The 26774-nt window shown below is 42.1% G+C and overlaps 1 protein-coding gene across 20 annotated transcripts in view; it reads right to left on the bottom strand.

The window, feature by feature from the left end:
* SLC35B4 (solute carrier family 35 member B4) overlaps positions 1 to 26774 on the bottom strand; it is a 179869-nt gene that overhangs the window by 42995 nt on the left and 110100 nt on the right. For 18 of the 20 annotated variants that reach the window (XM_027101873.1, XM_027101864.1, XM_027101865.1 and 15 more), the window contains one exon: positions 18480 to 18578. The exons of the other annotated variants lie outside the window; for them this stretch is intronic. The gene's annotated coding sequence lies outside the window, so the exon portion shown is untranslated. The remainder of the gene's footprint in view (positions 1 to 18479; positions 18579 to 26774) is intronic. 20 annotated transcript variants of the gene reach the window in all.

Below are 26774 nucleotides of genomic sequence, written 5' to 3'. Positions count from 1 at the left end.
TTTTCTTTTGTTTCTGCTTCTTTCACTCAACGATATGTTTGTTGGTTCATATGTGTTGTTGCACGTACTTGTAGTTCATTTATTCTCATTGCTGGATAACATTCCCTTGTATGAACGTACCACAATTTATCTCTTCTCCTGGTGATGGACATTTGGGGCATTATGAAGAGTGCAACTATGACATTTCTTGTACATAACTTTTGGTGAACATAAACACACATTTCTGTTGGATATTAGTGGATTAATCAAGGTCCTTAGTCAAGAAACAGAAATCATACAGTAACGAACAAGGAAAGTTTAATATAAAGAATTATTAACAGTAACAGAGGATTACTTAACATAATGGGTTAAGAAACTCCCAAGATAATAGGAATAGTAACTACAGCCTAGGAATGAAGCAGACCACTCAAGGAAGGAACAAATTTGGAAGAGGGCCTTCTCTCTTGCAAATTGAGACTCAGGCTTTACCAAAGAGGGCATGGCTATAGCCCACTAGCTAGTAGAGAAGTTCCGTAAGGTGCTGATAAAACTAGCCGTGAACCACCCTCTGGGGTCCGGCTGGGGCACTGGCCAAGTCATCGGGTGTTGTACTTTCCAGGAAGCTGGCTGGGGCTCTGGAGAACGTCCTGGTAACCTCCTGGAAGGATACCACTGAACTCACTGAGGCGATGTCCTATATGCTGCAGGAACAAGAAGAAAGGAAAAAGCACCAGAACCAGGAAGACAAGGCCCCTCCTCCCGCTGTGTTCCTGCAGTGCTGTCATGATGAAGGTCCACACTGTGCCACCTGGCAGAGGGGAAATGTCCAGAGGATCCAGCTCCAGCATCACAAGCAGGGCCGTGAGGGGTGGATTTGGAGCTGGGAGGCTGTAAATCGACAACTGAGACTCCCATGGGGTGGGGGTGGGGGTGTTAGGGTCATTTCAACTTCCATATGTTAATTGTTTCATCGTAAAACCAAAGTTACAAAGTGCAGGCAAGGCTTCATCTCCCAGGCTTTTTTCTGCCTTCCCCTCTGAGTTCAAAGTTCTAGCATCTTTGAATGAATAGCGACATCTTAGACAGCAGCTGGGCTCAACGTGTTTAAACCTTCGCACAATCCGCTTCCCTTGCGTGGAAGGACCTATTGCTTTGGGAATGTTCACCATCTTTGCTCCTGTGTTGTCAGCAGGAAAAAGCTGTCACGGTTGTCTTAAAAGCCATTTTTGCTTCTAGCTCCAGCCACTTAGACATATTTTGAATCATTTATTAAATCCACTTAACCAAGGTGTTGACAAAAAATTAAGAAAGATGACTGCTGTGGGATACTGCTTGACAAGTGTCCTCAAGTTGACAATCCTACAGAGATCTGTCACTTGATTTAAAAAAAAAACGTTCTCATATCTATTATGTGAGGATGATTTTCTCCTCTATCACATAAATCTTGAGATGCTTGGAGCTGTGCATGGGGAAGGCACACTATAAATATACGTGAGGTATTATTTATAAAGTCAAATTTTTTGTTACTTGTTTCATAGGTCAGATTCAAGCAATGCCCCAGTGTGTTGATAGATTTATGTGATCTAGCTTCTTCAAGGATGTTATTCAAAGACAGATGACCTTTTTCAGAGTACTGTAGTTAAGGCACATGGAGCTTTGGCCAGGAAGGAAACTTGCTTGACCAGAATGTTAGTGGTATGAGGTCAAGGACTTTGTCTTATTAGCCACGGTACCCTCTGTATCTCTATGGCGTTTGGCTCATAGCAGATGCTCACTGAGTTTGGATGGAAGGTAGAAAGGAAGAAAGAAAGGAATGGAGGGACAGAGGGATGGAGGGACGGAGGGATGGAGGGACAGAGTGAGGGAGAGAGAGAGGGAGGGAGTGAGGGAGAATGAAGGACCTTTAGGAAAACCAGCTCCTATGTAAGAAACTCATATGCAAAACAGGTGAGGGGTTGAAAATGGTACCTGCTATGGTAGAAACTACTAAGCAGGTTAAACACCTGAAGAAATAATCCTGAGTGCTCAGGGCTATGGGCGAGCTCCTGGTGGCAAGAACTATGTCTACTTGAACCGTGTGCCTCCCAGTTTTCCCCTTCATCGTTGCTGAATTGATGTTTGTTAAATTGTATTATTGAATTGAGGTGGCAAATCTCACTATGAGGAAAAGATACTCTTAAACCACTTTTAGGAAAAAAATGATGTCAGAGAATCAAGTATTTACATCAGGTATGACGTGTCTCTAAGTTACTTACTATGCTTCCACCTTCCCCAACCCTAGGATAACTGATAATATTTTAAGAGAATAAAACGAACCCATGGGGTCATTTCATTTTGATTTTCCTACCCTGGTTCCATCACCTTTTCCCCATCTCAGGCATTAAGCTATGTTACTAACCCCCCTGCTGAAACACGCTTTGATCTGCTATTCCCCAGGGGTGAACGTAGCACATCACAGTGACTGTTTCAGTTTCTAAATGCTTCTGCACAGAGCCCATCTACCCCTCCATCAATTATGTGAGGTAGATGGGGATAATTATTCCTACGAGAAAATCTGAGGGTCAAAATGTTTAAATATATTTGCTAAGGCTCACAAATTTGAATGCATGTGGGACTAGGCAGGTGAGGTCAACATGAAACTGATTTTCAAAGTAAATGGTGAAACTGTGCAGAACGTATTGAGTTTTTTTGGGAATCGGAAGGTGTAATCCGTGTCTGGGTACATTCAAATTCAAATTTTTTAAATTTTAGTTTTAATTTTGGTAACATGTATATTACAAACAGTTTACCATCTTAACTGTTTTTAAGTGCACAGTTCCCTGGTATTAAATACATTTACATTGTTGTGCAACTATCACCACCATCATCCCCAGAACTTTTTGCATCTTGCAAAACTGAAACTCTGTAGCCATTAAACAATCATTCAGCCTTACTTCCTCCCCACCCCAGCCCCTGGCAACCACCATTCTAGTCTCTGCTTCTATGAATTTGACTACTCTAGGTACTTCATGGAAATAGAATCACACAGTATTTATCTTTTTATGACAGGTGTATTTCACTTAGCATAATGTCCTCAAGGTTCATCCATGTTGTAGCAGGTGTCAAAATTTCCTTCTCTTTTAAGGGTGAATAATATTCCACTGTCTGTTTACACCACAATTTGTTTATCCATTCATTAATTGATGGACACTTGAGTTGCTTCCACCTTTTGGCTATTGTCAGTAATGCTGCTACGAACATGGGTGTACAAATTTTTCTTTGAGACCCTGCTTTCAGCTCTTTGGGGAGTATACTCAGAAGTGGAATTGCTGGGTCGGATGGTAATTCTAGCCTTAATTTTTTCAGAAACCATCATACTATTTTCCATAGCAGCCACACCATTTTCTATTTCTACCAACAGCACACAAAGATTCCCTGTATTCTGTCTCCTCGCCAACACTTATTTTCTGGTTTCTTTTCTTTTTTTTTTCTTTAAAAATAGTAGCCATCCTAGTGGGTGTGAGGTGGTATCTCATGGTGGTTTTGATTTGCAAGTCTCTAATGATTAGTGACGCTGAGCATCTTTTCGTGTGCTCACGAGCCATTTGTATATCTGCTTTGGAGAAAGGTGCATTCAAGACCTTCGAATTCTCATTTTTAAAGCATGGAATTTTTTTTTTTTTTTTTTTGCGGTACGCGGGCCTCTCACTGTTGTGGCCTCTCCCCGTTGCGGAGCACAGGCTCCGGACGCGCAGGCTCAGCGACCATGGCTCACGGGCCCAGCCGCTCCGCGGCATGAGGGATCCTCCCGGACCAGGGCACGAACCCGCGGCCCCTGCATTGGCAGGCGGACTCCCAACCACTGCGCCACCAGGGAAGCCCAAAAGCATGGAATTTTGAGCCAGGTTCTTTCTGCGGGCTGATGGCTTCTGACCCTGGATCACGCCCTAAGCAACAGAGCCAGGACGAGAAGGAGGCAGTCCTTGCCCAGCGCACATCTGGCACCTGCTCAATCTGCTCACCCAAACAGGTTCCCTTTGCCATGGATGACACTTCTTACTTTTTCTTCATTTAAAAAAAAAATTTTGTAGATTTATTTTTGAATTTGTAACACATGCACATAGTACAAAATTCAAAAGGCACAAAGGATACCAGTGTAAAACAATTTCCTTCCCTTTCCTGAACCTCCGTCACCCAGCGCCCCTACTTTGAGGCTACCATAGTCACTAATGTTTTGTGCATTCTTCCATTTATGACAAAATATGTAGGTTTTTTTCTCACTCAGACACTATTTTTTTTTCTTTAATAATACATCTTGGAGAACGTTCCATTTTAGTGTTGTGTTGTTCTTTTTAATGACTGCATAATATTCTATTTATGGATGTGCTGTCTTTTATTTCACCAGTTCCCTGTTGTTGGATCTTTAGGCTGTTTCCAATATTTTGCTCTAACAAACAGCACTTCACTGAATATCAATGGCATGTATTTTTGAGTAAACTGAAGAAGTGGACAATTGGTCATGACTTAGCTATGAAACATAGTCCAGTTAACTGACTGACTCATGTCATGTTTCAGATTCATGTTTTAGATTGGTAGGATTAATAGTACCAAGCTTTTTCAATGCAGCATTATTTACAATAGTCAAGATATGGAAATAACCTAAATTCCCATCAATGGATGAAAGATGTTTTATATATATATATATATATATATATATATATATATATATATATACATACACACACACACACACACACACACACACAGTGGAACTACTCAGCCGTAAAAGAGAATGAGTTCTTGCCATTTTCAACAACATAGATGGACCTTGAGGGTATTAGGCTAAGTGAAATAAGTCAGAGAAAGGCAAATACTACATGATTTCACTTACATGTGGAATCTAAAAAAACAAAGTGAAGAAACATACAAAACCAAACCAAACCCAGACTCATAGGTACAGAGAACAGATTGGTGGTTTCTAGAGGGGAGGGAAGTTGGGAGGGTGGTGCAAAATGGGTGAAGGGGATCAAAAATACAAGCTTCCAGCTATAAAATAAATGTCATGGGGATGTACAGTACAGCATGGGGAATATAGTCAGGAATATTGTAGTAACTTTGTATGATGACATGTGGCAACTAGACTTATTATGGTGATCATTTCTCAATGTATACAAATGAATCACTATGTCGCACAACTGAAACTAATATAACATTTTATGTCAATTGTACCTCAATAAAAACAAAACAAAACACCAGGATCCAACCCTCAATTTGCATATTCACCTCACCCACCTTACTATATTTAAAACAGTTATTTCATTCATTGTGGATTTTTCTGCATTGATTTTGATTTTTTGAAATATTGCATTAAAATATTATTTTTTACCACAAGAAAATATTGAAAAAAAAAATAGTGCCAAGCTTTCACAGGACTCCCATACCAAAGGATACTTCTTCCTAAACCCTTTCCCATAACCAGATAGTGAAGAAAACAAAAACAAAGTAGATATTTTATCTAATACTTATGTACAAGACAAAATATTATATAGTATGCTTCATACCTTGTCTTTAAAACTATGGCCTAACAATAATTCCTCATAGGTATAATATCACTAGGAAATAAATGTTAGTGCCACAAGGGCAAGATTCCAGCTAAGCAAATTTCCAGATAATGCATCAAGTTTAGAACTGAAAATTGTGCTGAAATAATTTTTAATGGGAATCTTCATGTTATTCCCTGCTTTATCACACTTAATACAGGGAACATTGACTGTCCTTATCTTGTGCACTGAACATTGTGGTTTTGAGCATCCATTATTGCAGTGTGGTGATTCTTACTGAGTCACTGGATGAACCACGGCCTCTGAGCGCCCTGATACTAAATGGCCTCCGATTTTCTCCAGGAAACGAACTCTGCCCGTTGAAGGCTGATCGATGCTCCTCTGGCGCCCTCTAGTGTCCTATGCTCACCCTGGTCTATCACTTAACACTATTGAAATTGTTTCCTTGCCTATCTTCCCGCGCCACACCGCAAGCTCTGTGAGGGAAGTATGAGGTTCTTGCCACTTTTGTGTACCCAGCTCTCAACCATAGTGCCTCGCCAACAATAGTCACCCATAAATATTTGTTGAGTGAATGAATTATTGAATAAATGAATGAAGGAGTGAGTGAATAGATTCCTGTATTCCTTTTTTGAGTTCTCCTCCCTGCTTTTTATGGTTTTAATTTGATCTTCTTTTGCACTGTTGCTCTGTATACATTAAGCTACATTAAGCATGTTGGCCTTTGGCCACTGTCCCTTCCAACTCTCTCTAACCTAAGAAACCCGACTGACTGACCACGTGATTGGGTTTAAAAACGAGTTAGGAATAGAGTTCTGCATGATTCAAGTTTATAGCTTTAGCGCATAGTCTTTCTAACAAGTGTTTTGGGAATTTAAAGACATATTTTGTTTTCCTTCTGGTTCTTGGGTTCCGAATAGAGTTGTCAGTCAGCTGATTGCTGGGTTAGAAAGCTATTGCTGTTTTGTAAGTCTACAAAAATTCAGTAGGCGGTGGGTTATGTGGTCAACACAATGCTAGGAATTATGGGATTATACATCACAAGGCTTGCCCATGGTAAGAGCTTCATATGGATCTGTTGATGGATAAAGGAAAAGTGCAGAGAATGGGTCTGCTGCCCTCAATAATAATAGCTAACATATGGAGCACTTACTGAATGCCGGGCACCTTTCCCAAATTATCTCATTTAATCTTCATAAAAATCCAGTGAGATAGGCGTAGGCACTATTATGATCTCCACTTTCTAGGGGAAGCAATTGAGGCTTAGAGAGATTTCCAAGGTGATATAAAGCTGTGCATTTAGTTGACACCCAGATCTGTCTGATACTAGAGACCAGAGTCATAACTTCTCTGCTCCAGTGACCCACGAGGTTTTTAGTTTCATCAGAGAGACAAGATAAACACACATGAAACCACCAAGGTGTCTCAGAACACTCCAGATATAACCCAGCCCCTGGTACCTCTCCTCTGCTCATCTACCACTCTTCCCGGTGCATCTGCTCTCCAGCCACTCTGGGCTCCTTGCTTTTTTTTGCAGGATGCTGAGCACATGCCTGCCCCAGGGCCTTTGCACTTGCTATTCCTTCTGCCTGGAACACTTCCCCCAGGTACATCCATGGCTTTCTTCCTCATTTCATTCAGTTTTGTGCTTCAATGGTACTTCCTCAGACATTCTGACATTCTATCTGGCCCTGCCCTACTCTATTTTCTTTATTTTACCATTACCTAACATGATGGTAATTACCTCTTTATAGATTTATTATTTTTTTTCTGTGTCTTCCACTAGATAGCAGACTCCAGGAAGCCAGGGACTTTGTGTACACCTCCACCAATGAGAACAGGGCCTGGTACATAGTAGCACTTAATATACCTGTCAAATGAATGAAGATCATTAAGATAATTATCCTTTAAGATAATTGGCAAGTATTAAACAGCAGTTCTGTGCCAGGTATTTTGCCAGATGTTTTATGTCATAGCATCTCACATATTACTTTGCCACATCCCTATTAGAGAGGTATATTATTTTCTTCTCGTTTTATTTTTTTTTAACATCTTCATCGGAGTATAACTGCTTTACAATGTTATGTTATTTTCTGCTGTATAACAAAGTGAATCAGCTATATGTATATATATATCACCATATCCTCTCCCTCTTGTGTCACCCTCCCACCCTCCCTATCCCAACCCTCTAGGTGGTCACCAAGAACTGAGCTGACCTCTCTGTGTTATGCAGCTGCTTCCCACTAGCTATTTTACATTTGGTAGTGTATATATGTCCATGTCACTCTCTCACTTTGTCCCAGCTTACCCTTCCCCCTCCCCATGTCCTCAAGTCCATTCTCTATGTCTGCGTCTTTATTCCTGTCCTGCCCCTAGGTTCATCAGAAACATTTCTTTTAGTATTCCATATATATGTGTTAGCATACGATATTTGCTTTTCTCTTTCTAAGTTACTTCACTCTGTATGACAGACTCCATCCACCTCACTACAAAGAGTTCAATTTCATTTCTTTTTATGGCTGAGTAAAATTCCACTGTATATGTGCCACATCTTCTTTATCCATTCATCTGTCAATGGACACTTAGGTTGCTTCCATATCCTGGCTATTGTAAATAGAGCTGCAATGAACATTGTGGTACACGACTCTTTTTGAATTATGGTTTTCTCAGGGTATATGCCCAGTGGTGGGATTGCTGGGTCGTATGGTAGTTCTATTTTTAGTTTTTTAAGGAAACTCCGTGCTGTTCTCCATAGTGGCTATATCAATTTACATTCCCACCAACAGTGCAAGAGGGTTCCCTTTCCTCCACACCCTCTCCAACATTTCTTGTTTGTAGATGTTTTGATGATGGCCATTCTGACTGGTATGAGGTGTTACCTCATTGTAGTTTTGATTTGCATTTCTCTAATGATTAGTGATGTTGAGCATCCTTTTATGTGTATGTTGGCAATATGTATATCCTCTTTGGGGAAATGTCTATTTAGGTCTTCTGCCCATTTTTGGATTGGGCTGTATGTTTTTTTGATATTGAGCTGCATGAGCGGCTTTTATATTTTGGAAATTAATCCTTTGTCAGTTGCTTCGTTTGCAAAAATTTTCTCCCATTCTGAGGGTTGTCTTTTCGTCTTGTTTATGGTTTCGTTTGCTGTGCAAAAGCTTTTAAGTTTCATTAGATCCCATTTGTTTATTTTTGTTTTTACTTCCATTTCTCTAGGAGGTGGGTCAAAAAGTATCCTGCTGTGATTTATGTCATAGAGTGTTCTGCCTATATTTTCTTCTAGGAGTTTTATAGTGTCTGGCCTTACATTTAGGTCTTTATTCTATTTTGAGTTTATTTTTGTGTATGGTATTAGGGAGTGTTCTAATTTCATTCTTTTACATGTAGCTCTCCAGTTTTCCCAGCACCACTTATTGAAGAGACTGTCTTTTCTTTATTGTATATTCTTGCCTTCGTTATCAAAGATAAGGTGACCATACGTGTGTGGGTTTATCTCTGGGCTTTCTATCCTGTTCCACTGATCTATATTTCTGTTTTTGTGCCAGTACCATACTGTCTTGATTACTGTAGCTTTGTAGTGTAGTTGAAAGTCAGGGAGCCTGATTCCTCCAGCTCCATTTTTCTTTCTCCAGATTGCTTTGGCTATTTGGGGTCTTTTGTGTTTCCATACAAATTGTGAAATTTTTTGTTCTAGTTCTGTGAAAAATGCCATTGGTTGTTTGATAGGGATTGCACTGAATCTGTAGATTGCTTTGGGTAGTAGAGTCATTTTCACAATGTTTATTCTTCCAATCCAAGAACATGGTATATCTCTCCATCTGTTTGTATCATCTTTAATTTCTTTCATCAGTGTCTTATAGTTTTCTGCATACAGGTCTTTTGTCTCCCTAGGTAGGTTTATTCCTAGGTATTTTATTCTTTTTGTTGCAATGGTAAATGGGAGTGTTTCCATAATTTCTCCTTCAGATTTTTCACCATTAGTATATAGGAATGAAAGAGATTTCTGTGTATTAATTCTGAATCCTGCTACTTTACCAAATTCATTGATTATCTCTGGAATCTTTAGGATTCTCTATGTATAGTATCATGTCATCTGCAAACAGTGACAGTTTTACTTCTTCTTTTCCAACTTAGATTGCTTTTATTTCTTTTTCTTTTCTGATTGCTGCAGCTAAAATTTCCAAAACTATGTTGAATAATAGTGGTGAGAGTGGGCGGCCCTGTCTTGTTCCTGATCTTAGAGAAAATGGATTCTGTTTTTCACCATTGAGAACGATGTTTGCTGTGGGTTTGTCGTACATGGCCTTTATTATGTTGAGGTAGGTTCCCTCCATGCCTACTTTCTGGAGAATTTTTATCATAAATGGGTGTTGAAAGGTTTTCTGCATCTATTGAGTTATTCATATGGTTTTTATCTTTCAATTTGCTAACATGGTGTATCACATTGATTGATTTGTGTATATTGAAGAATCCTTGCATTACTGGGATTAACCCCACTTGATCATGGTGTATGATCCTTTTAATGTGCTGTTGGATTCTGTTTGCTAGTATTTTGCTGAGGATTTTTGCATCTATGTTCATCAGTGATATTGGCCTGTAATTTTCTTTCTTTGTGACATCTTTGTCTGGTTTTGGTATCAGGGTGATGGTGGCCTCGTTTGAGTTTGGGAGTGTTCCTCCCTCTGCTATATTTTGGAAGAGTTTGAGAAGGATAGGTGTTAGCTCTTCTCTAAATGTTTGAAAGAATTCGCCTGTGAAGCCATCTGGTCCTGGGCTTTTGTTTGTTGGAAGATTTTTAATCACAGTCTCAATTTCAGGGCTTGTGATTGGTCTGTTTATATTTTCTATTTCTTCCTGGTTCAGTCTCGGAAGGTTGTGCTCTTCTAAGAATTTGTCCATTTCTTCCAGGTTGTCCATTTTATTGGCATATAGTTGCTTGTAGTAATCTCTCATGATTCTTTGTATTTCTGCAGGGGCAGCTGTTACTTCTTTTTCATTTCTAATTCTGTTGATTTGAGTCTTTTCCCTTTTTTTCTTGATGAGTCTGGCTAATGGTTTATCAATTTTGTTTATCTTCTCAAAGAATCAGCTTTTAGTTTTATTGATCTTTGTTGTCATTTCCTTCATTTCTTTTTCATTTATATCTGATCTGAAATTTATGATTTCCTTCCTTTGCTAACTTTGGGGGTTTTTTGTTCTTCTTTCTCTAATTACTTTAGGTGTAAGGTTAGGTTGTTTATTTGAGATTTTTCTTGTTTCTTGAGGTAGGATTGTATTGCTATAAAATTCCCTCTTAGAACTGCTTTTGTTGCATCCCATAGGTTTTGGGTCATCGTGTTTTCATTGTTATTTGTTTCTAGGTATTTTTTGATTTCCTCTTTGATTTCTTCAGTGATCTCTTGGTTATTTAGTAGCGTATTGTTTAGCTTCCATGTGTTTGTATTTTTTACAGTTTTTCCTGTAATTGATATCTAGTCTCAGAGCGTTGTGGTGGGAAATGATACTAGATACAATTTCAGTTTTCTTAAATTTACCAAGGCTTGATTTGTGACCCAAGATATGGTCTATCCTGGGGAATGTCCCATGAGCACTTGAGAAGAAAGTGTATTCTGTTGTTTTTGGATGGAATGTCCTAGAAATATCAATTAAGACCATCTTGTTTAACGTATCATTTAAAGCTTGTGATTCCTTATTTATTTTCATTTTGGATGATCTTTCCATTGGTGAAAGTGGGGTGTTAAAGTCCCCTACTATTATGGTGTTACTGTCGATTTCCTCTTTTATAGCTGTTAGCATTTGCCTTATGTATTGAGGTGCTCCTATGTTGGGTGCATAAATTTTTACAATTGTTGTATCTTCTTCTTGGAGTGATCTCTTCATCATTATGTAGTGTCCTTCTTTGTCTCTTGTAATAGTCTTTATTTTAAAGTTTATTTTGTGTGATATGAGAATTGCTACTCTGGCTTTCTTTTGATTTCCATTTGCATGGAATATCTTTTTCCATCCCCTCACTTTCAGTCTGTATGTGTCCCTAGGTCTGAAGTGGGTCTCTTGTAGACAGCATATGTATAGGTCTTGTTTTTGTGTCTATTCAGCCAGTCTACGTCCTTTGGTTGGAGCATTTAATCCATTTACATTTCAGGTAATTATTGATATGTATGTCCCTATTACCATTTTCTTAAGTGTTTTGGGTTTGTTATTGTAGCTCTTTTCCTTCTCTTGTGTTTCCTGCCTAGAGAAGTTCCTTTAGCATTTGTTGTAGAGCTGGTTTGGTGGTGCTGAATTCTCTTAGCTTTTGCTTGTCTGTAAAGGTTTTACTTTCTCTGTCGAATCTGAATGAGATCCTTGCTGGGTAGCGTAATCTTGGTTTTAGTTTCTTCCCTTTCATCACTTTAAATATGTCCTGCCACTCCCTCCTGGCTTGCAGAGTTTCTGCTGAAAGATCAGCTGTTAACCTTATGGGAATTACCTTGTATATTATTTGTTGCTTTTCCCTTGCTGCTTTTAATTTTTTTTTTGTATTTAATTTTTGATAGTTTGATTAATATGTTTCTTTGCGTGTTTCCCCTTGGATTTATCCTGTATGGGACTCTCTGCACTTCCTGGACTTGATTGACTATTTCCTTTCCCATGTTAGGGAAGTTCTCGACTATAATCTCTTCAAATATTTTCTCAGACCCTTTCTTTTTCTCTTCATCTTCTGGAACCCCTATAATTCTAATGTTGGTGCGTTTGATGTTGTCCCAGAGGTCTCTGAGACTGTCCTCAGTTCTTTTCATTCTTTTTTCTTTATTCTGCTCTGCAGTAGTTATTTCCACTATTTTATCTTCCAGGTCACTTATCTGTTCTTCTGCCTCAGTTATTCTGCTATTGATTCCTTCTAGAGAATTTTTAATTTCATTTATTGTGTTGTTCATCATTGTTTGTTTGCTCTTTAGTTCTTCTAGGTCCTTGTTAAACATTTCTTTTAGTTTCTCCATTCTATTTCCAAGATTTTTGATCATCTTTACTATCATTACTCTGAATTCTTTTTTAGGTAGACTGCCTATTTCCCCTTCATTTGTTAGGTCTGGTGGGTTTTTACCTTGCTCCTTCATCTGCTGTGTGTCTCTCTGTCTTTTCATTTTGTTTAACTTACTGTGTTTGGGGTCTCCTTTTCACAGGCTGCAGGTTCGTAGTTCCCATTACTTTTGGTGTCTGTCCCCAGTGGGTAAGGTTGGTTCAGTGAGTTTGTGTAGGCTTTCTGGTGGAGGGGACTGGTGCCTGTGTTCTGGTGGGTGGGGCTGGATCTTGTCTTTCTGGTGGGCAGGGCCACATCTGGTGGTGTGTTTTTGGGGTGTCTGTGTACTTAGTGTGATTTTAGGTAGCCTGTCTGCTAATGAGTGGGGTAGTTGTTTGGCATGGGGCATCCAGCATTGGAGTTTGCTGGTCGTTGGGTGGAGCTGGGTCTTAGCATTGAGACGGAGATCTCTGGGAGAGCTCTTTCCAACCGATATTACATGGGGCCAGGAGGTCTCTGGTTGTCCGATGTCCTGAACTTGGCTCTCCCACTTCAGAGGCTCAGGCCTGACACCAGGCCAGAGCACCAAGACCCTGTCAGCCACACGGCTTTCAAAAGAGAGTGGTGTGTATGGTGAGTCTGGCCTCCAGCCGCTGGGCCTGATGCTGACATTCTCGTTCCTGCTCCCGCCTCAGAGCACCTGCTGACCCCACCTGTTCTCACTTTATAGGTACAGACAAGGAAACCGAAATTTACAGAGGTTGAATAACCTGCACCAGGGCAGTTACTGGCTGAGCTGGCATGTGAACATGCTCTTTCCCACTATGGATCATGTCCTGAGAGTTCATTCTCCCCAGGCTTATTTTTCCAGCAGAGCTACAGTCTATATCTCCAAAACTTTTAGCAGAAAGTAGTTTTCTCTTCCATTTTGCACTGATTTCAACAAGTTCTAACAGTACAGAGAAGGTAACTGGAAGATGAGCTTTAAGCTTCAGCCTAACGTCAACGGCACAGCCTCACCAGGGTCAGCACATGGGACAGCTACTTGTCCAGGACCCATTTCCTCCAAGATGCTTTAGATTGCCCTACTTTTCATTTCAGCCATGACAGATGGCTTATCAAGAACAAATAACTCTGTGAGCAGTAACGAGGAGAGGAGAGTGGCCAGAGGACCTCCAAGGCAGAGGAGGTTTTTTGTTCCTACCCACCTCTTTAAGACAATGAAAGCTTGTTCCTACGCAGAATATTTTCCAAAGTTTTCGATGATGTGTCAACAGGTGTTTTTTCCAAGTTTGGTTTTTGCATACTGCTTTCCCCTCACTGCTCTGATTGCTGAAAGTTGCATCATGCCCTTGGAAAGTGGAGCATCGGTCCCTGATCTCCTGCTGGAGAATAATTATTCTCTGAATGTGGACCTGGAAAATTCCGTCTTTAACAAACCTACCCCACTTGCTTTAGCTTGGTCTTAAGGGGAAGGGTGAGGGAAGGCAGTTCTTTCATGCAAAATCAAAACAACCCAGAATTAATATCAACTCTGTTTACCCTGAGGCACCAATGTTGTAGTCTGGGTTTTTGTTAAAAATAAAAGTTTCAGCATTTCATTATTAACAAACCCTGTAACAATACAGATGCTCTTTTTGTCATTGTTATAGAGTCAGCATTGGTTTCCTCCCCCAGACCCCCAACACCCCCAGTTTCATGCAACAGTGTGGAGGGTGGTACGGGGGGCAGGTGGATTTGAAAAGAGGACGTTCCAGTCTGCTCAGCTTCAGGCCTGTGTGGGCAACAGCTGAGAAAGGAGGCTGCAGCTCATCCCGAGATGCCACGTGTTGACAAGGCAGCTGGGGGATTCTAGGAAACTAGCGTCTATGTGAAACTACTTGGCTGCAGGCTGTCCTTACACAGACAGATCCTTGAGGTGGATCTCATTATCCGTAGTTTTGCGATCCCCAAACAGTGAAATAGAAGTTCGGAGAGGTTGATAGTTAACCCAGGGTTACTTACCTAAGATTCACTTCTCTATTTAAAAGCCTTCATTGATCTCCTATATCTTTACAGAAAAAACAAAAACAAAACCGAACTTCCTTCCAGGGCCCTTCTCACCCTATCTTCCCAGCCTCATTTCATACTCTCCATCCCATGCATGGGGCCTGGGTTACGAGAAGCACCTGGGCCTCCCCCAGCAGGCGCTGACCACCTTTGTCCAGCCTTGCTGCCTTGCATCTGTTATTTCTGTCTCCAAAGCCCTGGCTTTAGAACCACCTGGCAAATGTCTGCTCATTTCTTCAATTGTGCTCAGGTGTGACCTCATCTTCCAGGCAGTTCTCCCGACCTCATCCTGAGTTGGGACTCTGGCTTAAAAGCCCCTGTGGCCCCCCGTGCTTTGTGTATCCTGCACGATGCTGTGCAAATCTGACCACTAGTCATTTCAAGACTAACACTCCTCAGTGGCTTCCCATCACCCACAGAATAATGTCCAAAGCGTAGCATCAGATCTGTGGCCCTCTTGCTGTGAACGCTTCCCCTCACTTTTTCTTCTAGAACTGCATTGACCAATTTGGTAGCTACTAGCCCTGTGTGGTTATGTAAATTTAAAGAATTTAAAAATAAATAAAATGGAAAACTCACTTCTTAGTAACATTAGCCACATTCCAAGTACTCAGTAGAAATGTTTGGCGTGTGGTTACCATGTTGGAGAGATTTAGAGAACATTTCCGTTGTCAGAACATTAGAACAGAACAGAAAGTTCTATTGGACAGCACTGTTCTAGAACCATCTACCCCCACTTCCTGTACCGCCTCTGTGTCTTTACTTTTGCTGGTCCCTCCCCAGTCCTTTTTAAACCCCCAAGTCTGCCCCTTCTAGTCCCAGCTGGGCAAACTGCAGAACCTCATGCCTGAGGAATGGCCTTCACTAATGCCACTGTCCTGTTTTTACCTTATCAGGTGGTAGAGCGTCCCTGCTGGATTAAAGGTGATTTGGGCTCTATTTGGAGGTTATCATTTCAAGGCCACCAAATTCCATTGGTTTGAGTGGAAAGACACAGCTACTGTAGAATGTTTTTCACCTTCTATTGACCTGGGACCCCATGATTCATCTGCAGCGACAGCTTCCATACCACAGTATCATCAGAAAGATCTCAGCATCCTTATTGGCATTCTATAGAAGCCTTAGTGACAATTCTGAGCTGATGGAAGGGTCTTATGCATCATGAATATGAATATCATTATTCAAATGCCTCTGGTAGATGTCAAAGATAAAAGGAAACGTTTTATTTTGTGTTCATTAAGCACTAGAAGGTATGTTTCCCCTGGATGAGACTCATTAAGCCTGTAATGGTTAATGGGAGTTAAATTCCAACATCACATCAAGGAGGAGAAATGATCCCTCAAGTATTTGGAAACTCCTTCCTCCAAATTGCAGATCAAAGCTAGGTTATGAACTTCTGTGCTGTCTTGCTAATGGATTAGACTAACTGCATTCTTTGAATTTTTTTTCCTTTCCAAACACTAACTTTCCCTAAGTAGAGATGATTACAGAAATTTTGTAAGCGTGAGGGATTGTGAGGTCTACCAGAGCCAGCCACTGTTACCAGGTTTCCCTCCAGGCGAGAGAAACTAAAATTGTATAAACGGCAGTTCTATATCAGGGGCTTTACTTATGCCCTCTCACATCTCATAGAATCCCAGTGAGATGTTTGCTTCTGTCTTATCCATGAGGAAACTGAGGCCTGGACGGTGACGTAACCTACTTCAAATCACACGGCTGATAGGAGGATGAGGCAACAAGCCCGGTGCTGTCTGGTTTAAAAACACATTCTAATCCACCGTTTTGGGCCAGCTCCCAAGTGTCTGTCAGATACCTACTCTGTGATAAATTTTACATACGGGGCTGTGGTAGGCACCCAAGAAGAGGAAAAACAGAGCTAAAAGGATTGCCAGAGAGGTGTGATTGATTCACACGAACTCATCCAGGCTATCTGCTGATGTGGTTTTCTCTCCTGCTGATGAAAAAATGAATGAATCCCAGATCATGGTGAGCGAGTAGCTAGGAAAGTGCCCTTGAGGTGCCTTGGGAGAGGAAGGGGGAGGTCAGGGGTGTGGACAGCACTGAGTGGTGTCCTCAGCGTGCTTGTGGGATGGGACCTTCCTCCCTGCATCTCACCTCACTGTGCGGGAGGCTTCTGGTGACTTCTGGAAGGAGAGACCTCAGAAAGCTCAGCCCCATTCAGAGTTTAATAACATTTAAGACAAAATGTCTCTGCTGCTGAAGATGGAGGAGAAAATGGATCCCTGCTCTCCTTACACCATCTTCCTGCGACTGCTTCTGGGCTCTAAGTAGAACTCAGCCCAGCTTTGTCGTCTTCCCTCCCAGGACCCATTCAGTGGGTCTGGATAATATTTGTGCTTCTCTCCTTTGTGCTCTCTTTGGCTTATCCTGTCTGGAGTGAAATGTGAGGCCCAGGGAAAAAAAGAAATGGATTTGCAAAGCAATACTTGGAGTAACAGATGACCCTGCTGAGACCCCACCTGGAAGACTGTGCTCAGCTCTGAGCATCTAATTACCAGCCGGGTACCGACAAATGGGGTGAGTGTTGGGAGGAAAGATACAAGAGTGATGGAGGACTTATAAAACTGGATTTATGAAGAAAGATTAAAAGAGCTGAATGGTGGAGACCCATAAATGATGATCTGGGGGAACTCAGGGACCATCTACTCATATCTGACGGTCGCAAACAGTCAGCAGAGTAAGAATTATTTTGCTTAGACCTAAGAAATACAACAACGGGTAATGAAAAGAAATATATAACAATAATAGACTGTAATTTTATACCTATTCCCATCCCAAGAAACCTCAACACATTTTATAGCTCAGTATAATATATACCCTACAGTGGGGTGTATTGAGGCTATAAAGCGGCTTGTAATTTAGATAAAGCTTTTGCAAAATAATAATATTTAGTGAGAGGGTAATGGGCACTTTGTGTATGAAGTGCAGAGCCCTGGTTACGTTTTGCCTGCTGCCTACTTACGGGCAGAGTGGAAGTGGACGAGAGGATTGCTTTGTATAAGTAAGACCACTTACCAAGTTTTCTGCTGCCATTTTCAGAGACACACACAATTCAACCCTGTTTTACAGAAAAAAGAAAACCTTCCTAGTCCGAGAAATACAGGTCTCCGAAAACCACAGAGGCTGCTGCTACAGCTCAGCTCTGAACACACGCTCCGGTTGTCAGCTACCTGCCAGAGCGGCAGGGACCAGGGACCACAGCCAGACCTCTGGGTCTCTACCCTGCTCCCCTCCAGACCCTGGACCCTTAGGAATTGGGCAGGGTCCCTTGTCTCTCTCTCTGGACCTCAGCTTTCTCAGCCTTCACTGGAGGAGGCAAATCTCTGTCCCTTTTCTGAAGGTGATGCTGAGCAGTGCTGAGACTTGCCTTTTGCTGTTCCCTCTGCCTAGAATGCTCCTTCCTCCAATATCCACATGACTTACTTCCTCACTGCATTCAGCTTTCTGTTTAAACGCCAAATTGTAGACAGACTGCATCTGGCGACCCTTCTACAAGAGCAATACCCTCGCCACTTCGTTACCCTCCAGCCCCTTACCTTCATTTTTTAAAATTTATTTATTTATTTTTTTTTGCAGTACGTGGGCCTCTCACTGCTGTGGCCTCTCCCGCTGCGGAGCACAGGCTCCAGACGCGCTGGCTCAGTGGCCATAGCTCACGGGCCCAGCCGCTCTGCGGCATGTGGGATCTTCCCGGACCAGGGCACGAACCCGTGTCCCCTGCATCAGCAGGCGGACTCTCAACCACTGCGCCACTGGGGAAGCCCTCCTTCATTATTTTTAAGGCATATTTATCAACATTTGAAATATATCATATATCATATCATATCATATATCACACATTTTATGTCTCTTTTGACTAGAACGTAAGTTCCTTCAGGAAAGGGGCTTACCTGTTCCATCCACTGTGGCATCACCAGCAGCAGTAATGTCATTGGATGCTACACTTAACCTTCCCCAAATGATTTGACCTTTCCAAATGACATCGGGATCTATAAGGAGAGAGGGGGAGAGAGGGTCTCAAAGAGAAGGAATAATTGCAAACTGAAGGAAGTCATAGGCTCCAGAAACTTTGTTCTTTTATCACTTCTCCTGCCCCTTGTAAGTGGGACCAAGAGGTCTGCCCTTACTTGCTGAGCTGTTGTGCAGAGAAAAGCCTTCTACAAAAACAAAGCTGAGCGTCACCTCCCTGACTCTCTGAGGCACTGCTCAGGAGACGGGGAGAATAAGCCAAGGCCACATGGCCTTTCTGTCACACGGCCTCACAGCGTGTCCCTGGAGGTTTTGTGTCTATGTCTGCTCCACCCTTGATTAAATGAAGTGGTTTCAGAGGCTCCCCGCATGACGAGTAGCATACGGCGGCCTCACCTCCCAAGACAACAAGTCACTTGCTTGTTCTGCTTCTCAAATCTCCTATGCAGCTCTCGTGAGGCCCCCACCAAGGATGGTGTCCGCCTCCTCCAGGTTCCCATATCGCTACCTGGCATACTGTTGACTCTGCATTAAGGACCATAAATGAAAAGGATGCTGACACCTGCCAATAAAGGAACCAGAGGGGAGAAACCTCTGAATCCTCTTGATGCTTCAGCAACTTACAGGTTCAGGACAATCACTGAAAACTTAGGTTGGGAAACACATTGCCAGCCATTAAGATTCTTAACCCGGTGGGAGGCAGGAAAAGCACAGCAGCAAAGCGCCTCTTCCACTCTCCTGGCTACTTGGAACAGCGAGACATACAGCCAGTCGAAGTACACATTGTGCAAACAGCCTGTGCCAGAGACTTCAGGTGCCTGTGATCGTCAGCAGAGGGGAGTTGGCCTGGATTTATAGATTTCCCTAGGATGAGATCGTTACTTTATACATATATCCAATCCTGCATGAAAAGTTTCTTTATGATCCCTTTACAACTTTCTGCAAGTTTATGCAAAGTAGAAGGCAAGGAGCTTATAGACATAAAACTTGGACTCCGGTAGGAGATGACCATGGGTTCCAAGATAGTTCTAAAATTTCAGGCTTTAAATCTGGTTCCTGCAATGTGAAGTTTCCTCGAGTTGTAATCTTGTGCCTCAGTGTTCCTATCTATAAATTGGAGAGAAGTTCACTAGTGTATCCCATAGGACTATTATAAGGGCAAGAATTTTAAGAGATTAAAAACATGCTGCAGACATAAACTACATGTGCAATGTATAAGGTTCCCTTATTCTGAGACACCAAAAAGATACATCAAGTAAACTCCCTTTGCTAATATTTACTGAGCATATGCTGTGGGTGGCCAGGAAGTGATAGGGGAGGGGGGTGGACCAGTCTCAGACACTAAACCTCCAGGGACATGCTGTGAGGCTGCGTGACAGAGAGGACATTTGGGCTTGGCTTTTTCTCCCCATCTCCTGAACACTGCCTTGGATATTCAGAGTTGATACTCCCCCTCATTTTTGCAGAAGGTTTTCTCTGTCCAACAGCTCGGCAAGCAAGGGCAGAGCCCTTGGTCCCACTTACGAGGGAGAGAAGAAATGATAAAAGAACAAAGTTTCTGGAGCCCATTAACTTCCCTTGATTTGCAAATTATTCCTTCTCTTTGAGGACCGCGCCCCCCACCCCCGCCATCTTCTTACAGACCCAGATGTTATTTGAGAAGGTCAAATTAGAAATACAAGACCAAAAAAGCCAGGTGCCAGTTAAGAAGTACCTTTTCTGAAAGAAAGCATTAATGGAGCCACCTCAGATGCTCTGTGCAGACTTTCCACACTAGGTGGGTAATGATGAAGGGACCCCTCTTCTTTCTTTTTCATCAAAGATACCCATTTTCCTTTTCGGTTCTTCACCTGGCAGTGTGGAGAGTTCATTAACCGGCTGGCCAAAGGGAGCCCGTTGGGCAATGTGCTTTAGAAGGGAAGGAATTAGGTCTATTTGATGTTTGAGGCTACATTTTGTGGGAAAAAATTACACAGATAGATTTATTTTGGCTCCCGAAATGGTGAATGACAGAGTTGAAAGTTCAGTGTGATTTGGGCATTGCGGCTGCCTCGGTGAGCCTGTGCTGAGGTGAAACCTGGACCATAAAGTTCTCTAAAAGAGAATGTCCTGCTCCATTTGCGGAGAAATTCTATCTGAGTCATATGTCAGATGTCACAGTCAGATGTCATTCTGAACATGCACAGAGGTAAATAAATCCAGAGATGAAAGTGGCAGGATGTGGGCAGCATTCTGAGCATTGGGTGGAGGGATAATTTTAATTGAGTTCAGTATGTGTAATTTTGTGTGTGTGCAAATGATTTTTTTGAGGCTCTATCAAGCTTTAATTTAGGAACGTAAAGTTGGTCTATAAGAGTTAATGGGCTCTAATTTTAACATGAAACACGGAAGCAGGGGAAACTGTGCGGAGTTATGGGAAAAGTAACCACATATTTGGAATCAGATGCTGGCTTCAAACCCTGACTCGGCTTCTTATTAGGTGTTGTGACCTTATGCAAGTTGTTTAAAAACCTGCAGCTTCTGTTTCTTCACCAGTAAAAGGGAATAATATCATCTATTATAAGCCCGAGAATTCAGTGATATTATATATGTAAAGCTCCCAGCACACGGGATGCACTCAATTAACTTTAACCTCTTTCCACCCTCTGTCTACCTTAAGATGCATCAGATGAAATGCACAGCCAAGGTTAATGGAGAAGGCTCTGTTTCCTGCGTGAGTGAGCTGTTGCTGATTGTGCCTCCAGGTACCCCGGTCTCACGGTGGCTAGATCAAACCCACAGCCTCAGGAGGCTTCGGGGCCCCCAGGGGGCTCTGGGCAGCTGCTCACTGCACACCAACTCCGTTTAGAATCCAGATCCCTTAATGCTTCATTCCTCTTTGGAGATGTGATATGACCTTGGGGAAGTCAGCCTTACCTGGGCGTGGGGAGCCTGGATGATCAGTGAAGCGACCAACCACACCTCTCTTCCATGCTTGCTGCATGGTCAGGCACGTGCACTTCCACCTTGGGTCCCAGAGAAGAGAGAGGTGTGGGGTGCTCAATGGCATTCTCAGAACTCCTGCAGGAAGCCTTGCTCTCGTGGTGCTGCTGGGGAGTAACCACAGGCTCTGCGGAGGACTGGAATACAAGCCACTCCTATCTCCCTGTGACCTGTGACACTTCTTTCCTCCTGAGTGAATGTTCTGAGCAGTTACGCCCTCCCTGCCTTGGCAGGACAGGTGTCATTCTGTCTTGTGAAGCAGGGGAGAACTTTGCTTTCCACTTTCTCCTGCTTTCTCCTCCAACCTTTCGGATTCTCCTAGAGATTTTTCTGCTTACAATCAAGTCTTGTTCAACACAAACGAGAAAAATCACTTCCCTCAAGCTAATGGCCTCCACAGTCCTTAGAAATGCTGATACGTGTCTAGCATGGCTTAAAACCAACTCAGGACGCCCCTGTAGGAGATTTCCTAGTTGCAGGAAAGTGGGCTGGGGTGAGCTGGAAGTGATTTGGAAGTAAAGAGGAAAGCATGAGAGCCAGGGGGGCTGGGGTGCATGAGGAGGATTTATGAGAAGTAGAGAGGTGGGGTCTTTGAATAAGAAGTGGGATTCAGGGGAGGGAGGGATGTAACCAGACTGGTTGGTGAGCCCGGCTCTCTCTTAATTATACTGGGTTGGCCAAAAAGTTCATTTGGGTTTTTCTATAACATTGTTCTGTAAGAAAAAAGAGCAATTCTCACACAGGAGGAACCAAGATGGCAGAGTAGAAGGATGTGCTCTTACTCCCTCTTGCGAGAAGACCAGAATCACAACTAGCTGCTGGACAGTCATTGACAGGAAGGCACTGGAACCCACCAAAAAAGATACTCCACATCGAAAGACAAAGGAGAAGCCACAATGAGACGGTAGGAGGGGTGCAATCACAGTAAAATCAAATCCCTTAACTGGTGGGTGGGTGACTCACAGACTGGAGAATACTTATACCACAGGAGTCCACCCACTAGAGTGAAGGTTCTGAGCCACACGTCGGCTTCCCAACCTGGGGGTCGGGCAACGGGAGGAGGAATTCCTAGAGAATCAGACTTTGAAGCCCTGTGGGAATTGATTGCAGGACTTCAACAGGACTGGGGGAAACAGAGACTCCACTCTTGGAGGGCAAACACAAAGTACTGTGCATATCAGGACCCAGGGGAAGGAGCAGTGACCCCAGGTAAAACTGAACCAGACCTACCTGCTAGGGTTGGAGGGTCTCCTGCAGAGGTGGGGGGGTGGCTCTGTTTCACTGAGGGGACAAGGACACTGGCAGCAGAAGTCTGGGAAGTAATCCTTGGTGTGAGCCCTCCCAGAGTCTGTCATTAGCCCCACCAAAGAGCCCAGGTAGGCTCCAGTGTTGGGTTGCCTCAGGCCAAACAACCAACAGGGAGGGAACCCAGCCTCACCCATCAACAGTCAAGTGGATTAAAGTTGTACTGAGCTCTGCCCACCAGAGCAACAGTCAGTTCTACCCACCACCAGTCCCTCCCATCAGGAAACACACACAAGCCTCTTAGATAGCCTCATCCAGCAGAGGGCAGAGAGCAGAACCAAGAAGAACTACAATCCTGCAGCCTGTGAAACAAAAACCACATTCACAAAAGATAGACAAGATGAAAAGGCAGAGGGCTATGTACCAGATGAAGGAACAAGATAAAACCCCAGAAAAACAACTAAATGAAGTGGAGATAGGCAACCTTCCACAAAAAGAATTCAGAATAATGAGAGTGAAGATGATCCAGGACCTGGGATAAAGAATGGAGGCAAAGATCGAGGAGGTGCAAGAAATGTTGAACAAAGACCTAGAAGAATTAAAGAATAAACAAACAGATGAACAATACAATAACTGAAATGAAAACTACAATAGAAGGAATCAACAGCAGAATAACTAAGGCAGAAGAACGGATAAGTGACCTGGAAGACAGAATGGTGGAATTCACTGCTGTGGAACAGAATAAAGAAAAAAGAATGGGGCTTCCCTGCTGGTGCAGTGACTGAGAGTCTGCCTGCTGATGCAGGGGTCATGGGTTCATGCCTTGGTCTGGGAAGATCCCACATGCCGCGGAGCGGCTGGGCCCGTGAGACGTGGCCGCTGAGCCTGCGTGTCCGGAGCCTGTGCTCCGCAACGGGAGAGGCCACAACAGTGAGAGGCCCGCGTACCTCAAAAAAAAAAAAAAAAGGAAAAAAGAATGAAAAGAAATGAAGACAGCCTAAGAGACCTCAGGGACAACAGTACATGCAAGAACACTAGCATTATAGTGGTCCCAGAAGGAGAAGAGAGGGAGAAAGGACCAGAAAAAATATTTGAAGAAATTATAGTTGAAAACTTCCCTAACATAGGGAAGGAAATAGCCACCCAAGTCCAGGAAGGGCAGTGAGTCCCATACAGGATAAACCCAAGGAGAAATACACCGAGACACATAGGAATCAAATTTGCAAAAATTAAAGACAAAGAAAAATTATTAAAGCGGCAAGGGAAAAATGACAAATAACATAACAAGGGAACTCCCATAAAGTTAACAGCTGATTTCTCAGCAGAAACTCTACAAGCCAGAAGGGAGTGGCATGATATACTTAAAGTGATGAAAGGGAAGAACCTACAACCAAGATTACTCTACCTGGCAAGGATCTCATTCAGATTTGATGGAGAAATCAAAAGCTTTACAGACAAGCAAAAGCTAAGTGAATTCAGCACCACCGAACCAGCTCTACAACAAATGCTAAAGGAACTTCTCTAAGTGGGAACACAAGAGAAGAAAAGGACCTACAAAAACAAACCCAAAACAATTAACAAAATGGTCATGGGAATATACATATCGATAATTACCTTAAACGTGAATCGATTAAATGCTCCGACCAAAAGACACAGGCTTGCTCAATGGATACAAAAACAAGACCCATTATATGTTGTCTACAAGAGACCCACTTCAGACCTCTTGTAGACACATACAGACTGAAAGTGAGGGGATGGAAAAAGATATTCCATGCAAGTGGAAATCAAAAGAAAGCTGGAGTAGCTATACTCATATCACATAAAATAGACTTTAAAATGAAGAATGTTATAAGAGATAAGGAAGGACACTACATAATGAAGAAGAAGAAGAAGAAGATATAACAATTATAAGAAGAAGATATAACAATTATAAATATATATGCACCCAACATAGGAGCACCTCAATGCATAAGGAAACTGCTAACAGCTATAAAAGAGGAAATCGACAGTAACACAATAATAATGGGGGACTTTAACACCTCACTTACACCAATGGACAGATCACCAAAATGAAAATAAATGAGGAAACAGAAGCTTTAAATGACACAATAGACCAGATAGATTTAATTGATATTTATAGGACATTGCATCCAAAAACAGCAGGTTACACTTTCTACTCAAGTGCACACGGAACATTCTCCAGGATAGATCACACCTTTGGTCACAAATCAAGCCTCAGTAAATTTAAGAAAATTGAAATCATATCAAGCATCTTTTCTGACCACAATGCTATGAGATTGGAAATGAATTTCAGGGGAAAAAACGTAAAAAACACAAACACATGGAGGCTAAACAATACGTTACTAAATAACCAAGAGATCACTGAAGAAATCAAAGAGGAAATCAAAAAATACCTAGAGACAAAAGACAATGAAAACAGGATGATCCAAAACCTACGGGATGCAGCAAAAGCAGTTCTAAGAGGGGAATTTATAGCAATACAATCCTACTTAAAGAACCAAGAAAATTCGCAAATAAACAACTTAACCTTACAGCTAAATGAACTAGAGAAAGAAGAACAAACAAAACCCAAAGTTAGTAGAAGGAAAGAAATCATAAAGATCAGAGCAGATATAAATGAAACAGACACAAAGAAAACAAGAGCAAAGATCAATAAAACTAAAAGCTGGTTCTTTGAGAAGATAAACAAAATTGATAAACCATTAGCCAGACTCATCAAGAAAAAGAGGGAGAGGACTCAAATCAATAAAATTAGAAGTGAAAAAGGAGAAGTTAAAACAGACACCACAGAAATATAAAGCATCCTAAGAGACTACTACAAGCAACTCTATGTCAATAAAATGGATAACATGGAAGAAATGGACAAATTCTTAGAAAGGTATAACCTTCCAAGACTAAGCCAGGAAGACAGAAAAAATATGAACAGACCAATCACAAGTAATGAAATTGAAACTGTGATTAAAAATCTTCCAAGAGGGCTTCCCTGGTGGCGCAGTGGTTTAGAGTCCGCCTGCCGATGCAGGGGACACGGGTTCGTGCCCCGGTCCGGGAGGATCCCACATGCTGCAGAGCGGCTAGGCCCGTGAGCCATGGCCACTGAGCCTGCACGTCCAGAGCCTGTGCTCCACAATGGGAGAGGCCACAACAGTGAGAGGCCTGCGTACCGCAAAAAAAAAAATCTTCCAAGTAACAAAAGTCCAGGACCAGATGGCTTCACAGGTGAATTCTATCAAACATTTAGAGAAGAGCTAACACCCATCTTTCTCAAACTCTTCCAAAAAATTTCAGAGGAACGAACACTCCCAAACTCATTCTATGAGGCCACCACCACCCTGATACCAAAACCAGACAAAGATACTACAAAAAAAGAAAATTACAGACCAATATCACTGATGAATATAGATGCAAAAATCCTCAACAAAATACCAGCAAACAGAATCCAACAACACATTAAGGATCATACACCATGATCAAGTCGGATTTATCCCAGGGATGCAAGGATTCTTCAACACATGCAAGTCACTCAATGTGATACACCATTTTAACAAACTGAAAAAAACCCCAACAAACTGAAGAATAAAAACCATATGATCATCACAATAGATGCAGAAAAAGCTTTTGATATAATTCAACACCCATTTATGATAAAAACTCTCCAGAAAGTGGGCATAGAGGGAACCGACCTCAACATAATAAAAGTCATATACGACAAACCTAGAGCAAACATCATTCTCAATGATGAAAAACTGAAAGCATTTCCTCTAAGATCAGGAACAAGACAAGGATATCCGCTCTCACCACTATTATTCAACATAGACTTGGAAGTCCTTGCCACAGCAATCAGAGAAGAAAAATAAATAAAAGGAATACAAATCGGAAAAGAAGTAAAACTGTCACTGGTTACAGATGACACGATACTATACATAGAGAATCCTAAAAATGCCACCAGAATACTACTAGAGCTAATC

The sequence above is a fragment of the Aethalodelphis obliquidens genome, unplaced genomic scaffold, assembly GCF_003676395.1.
Source record: "Aethalodelphis obliquidens isolate GAN/ISIS:26980383/991018 unplaced genomic scaffold, ASM367639v1 scaffold5, whole genome shotgun sequence".
In the NCBI taxonomy this organism is placed as follows: domain Eukaryota; kingdom Metazoa; phylum Chordata; class Mammalia; order Artiodactyla; family Delphinidae; genus Aethalodelphis; species Aethalodelphis obliquidens.
This window is presented reverse-complemented; position numbering and strand designations above follow the sequence as displayed.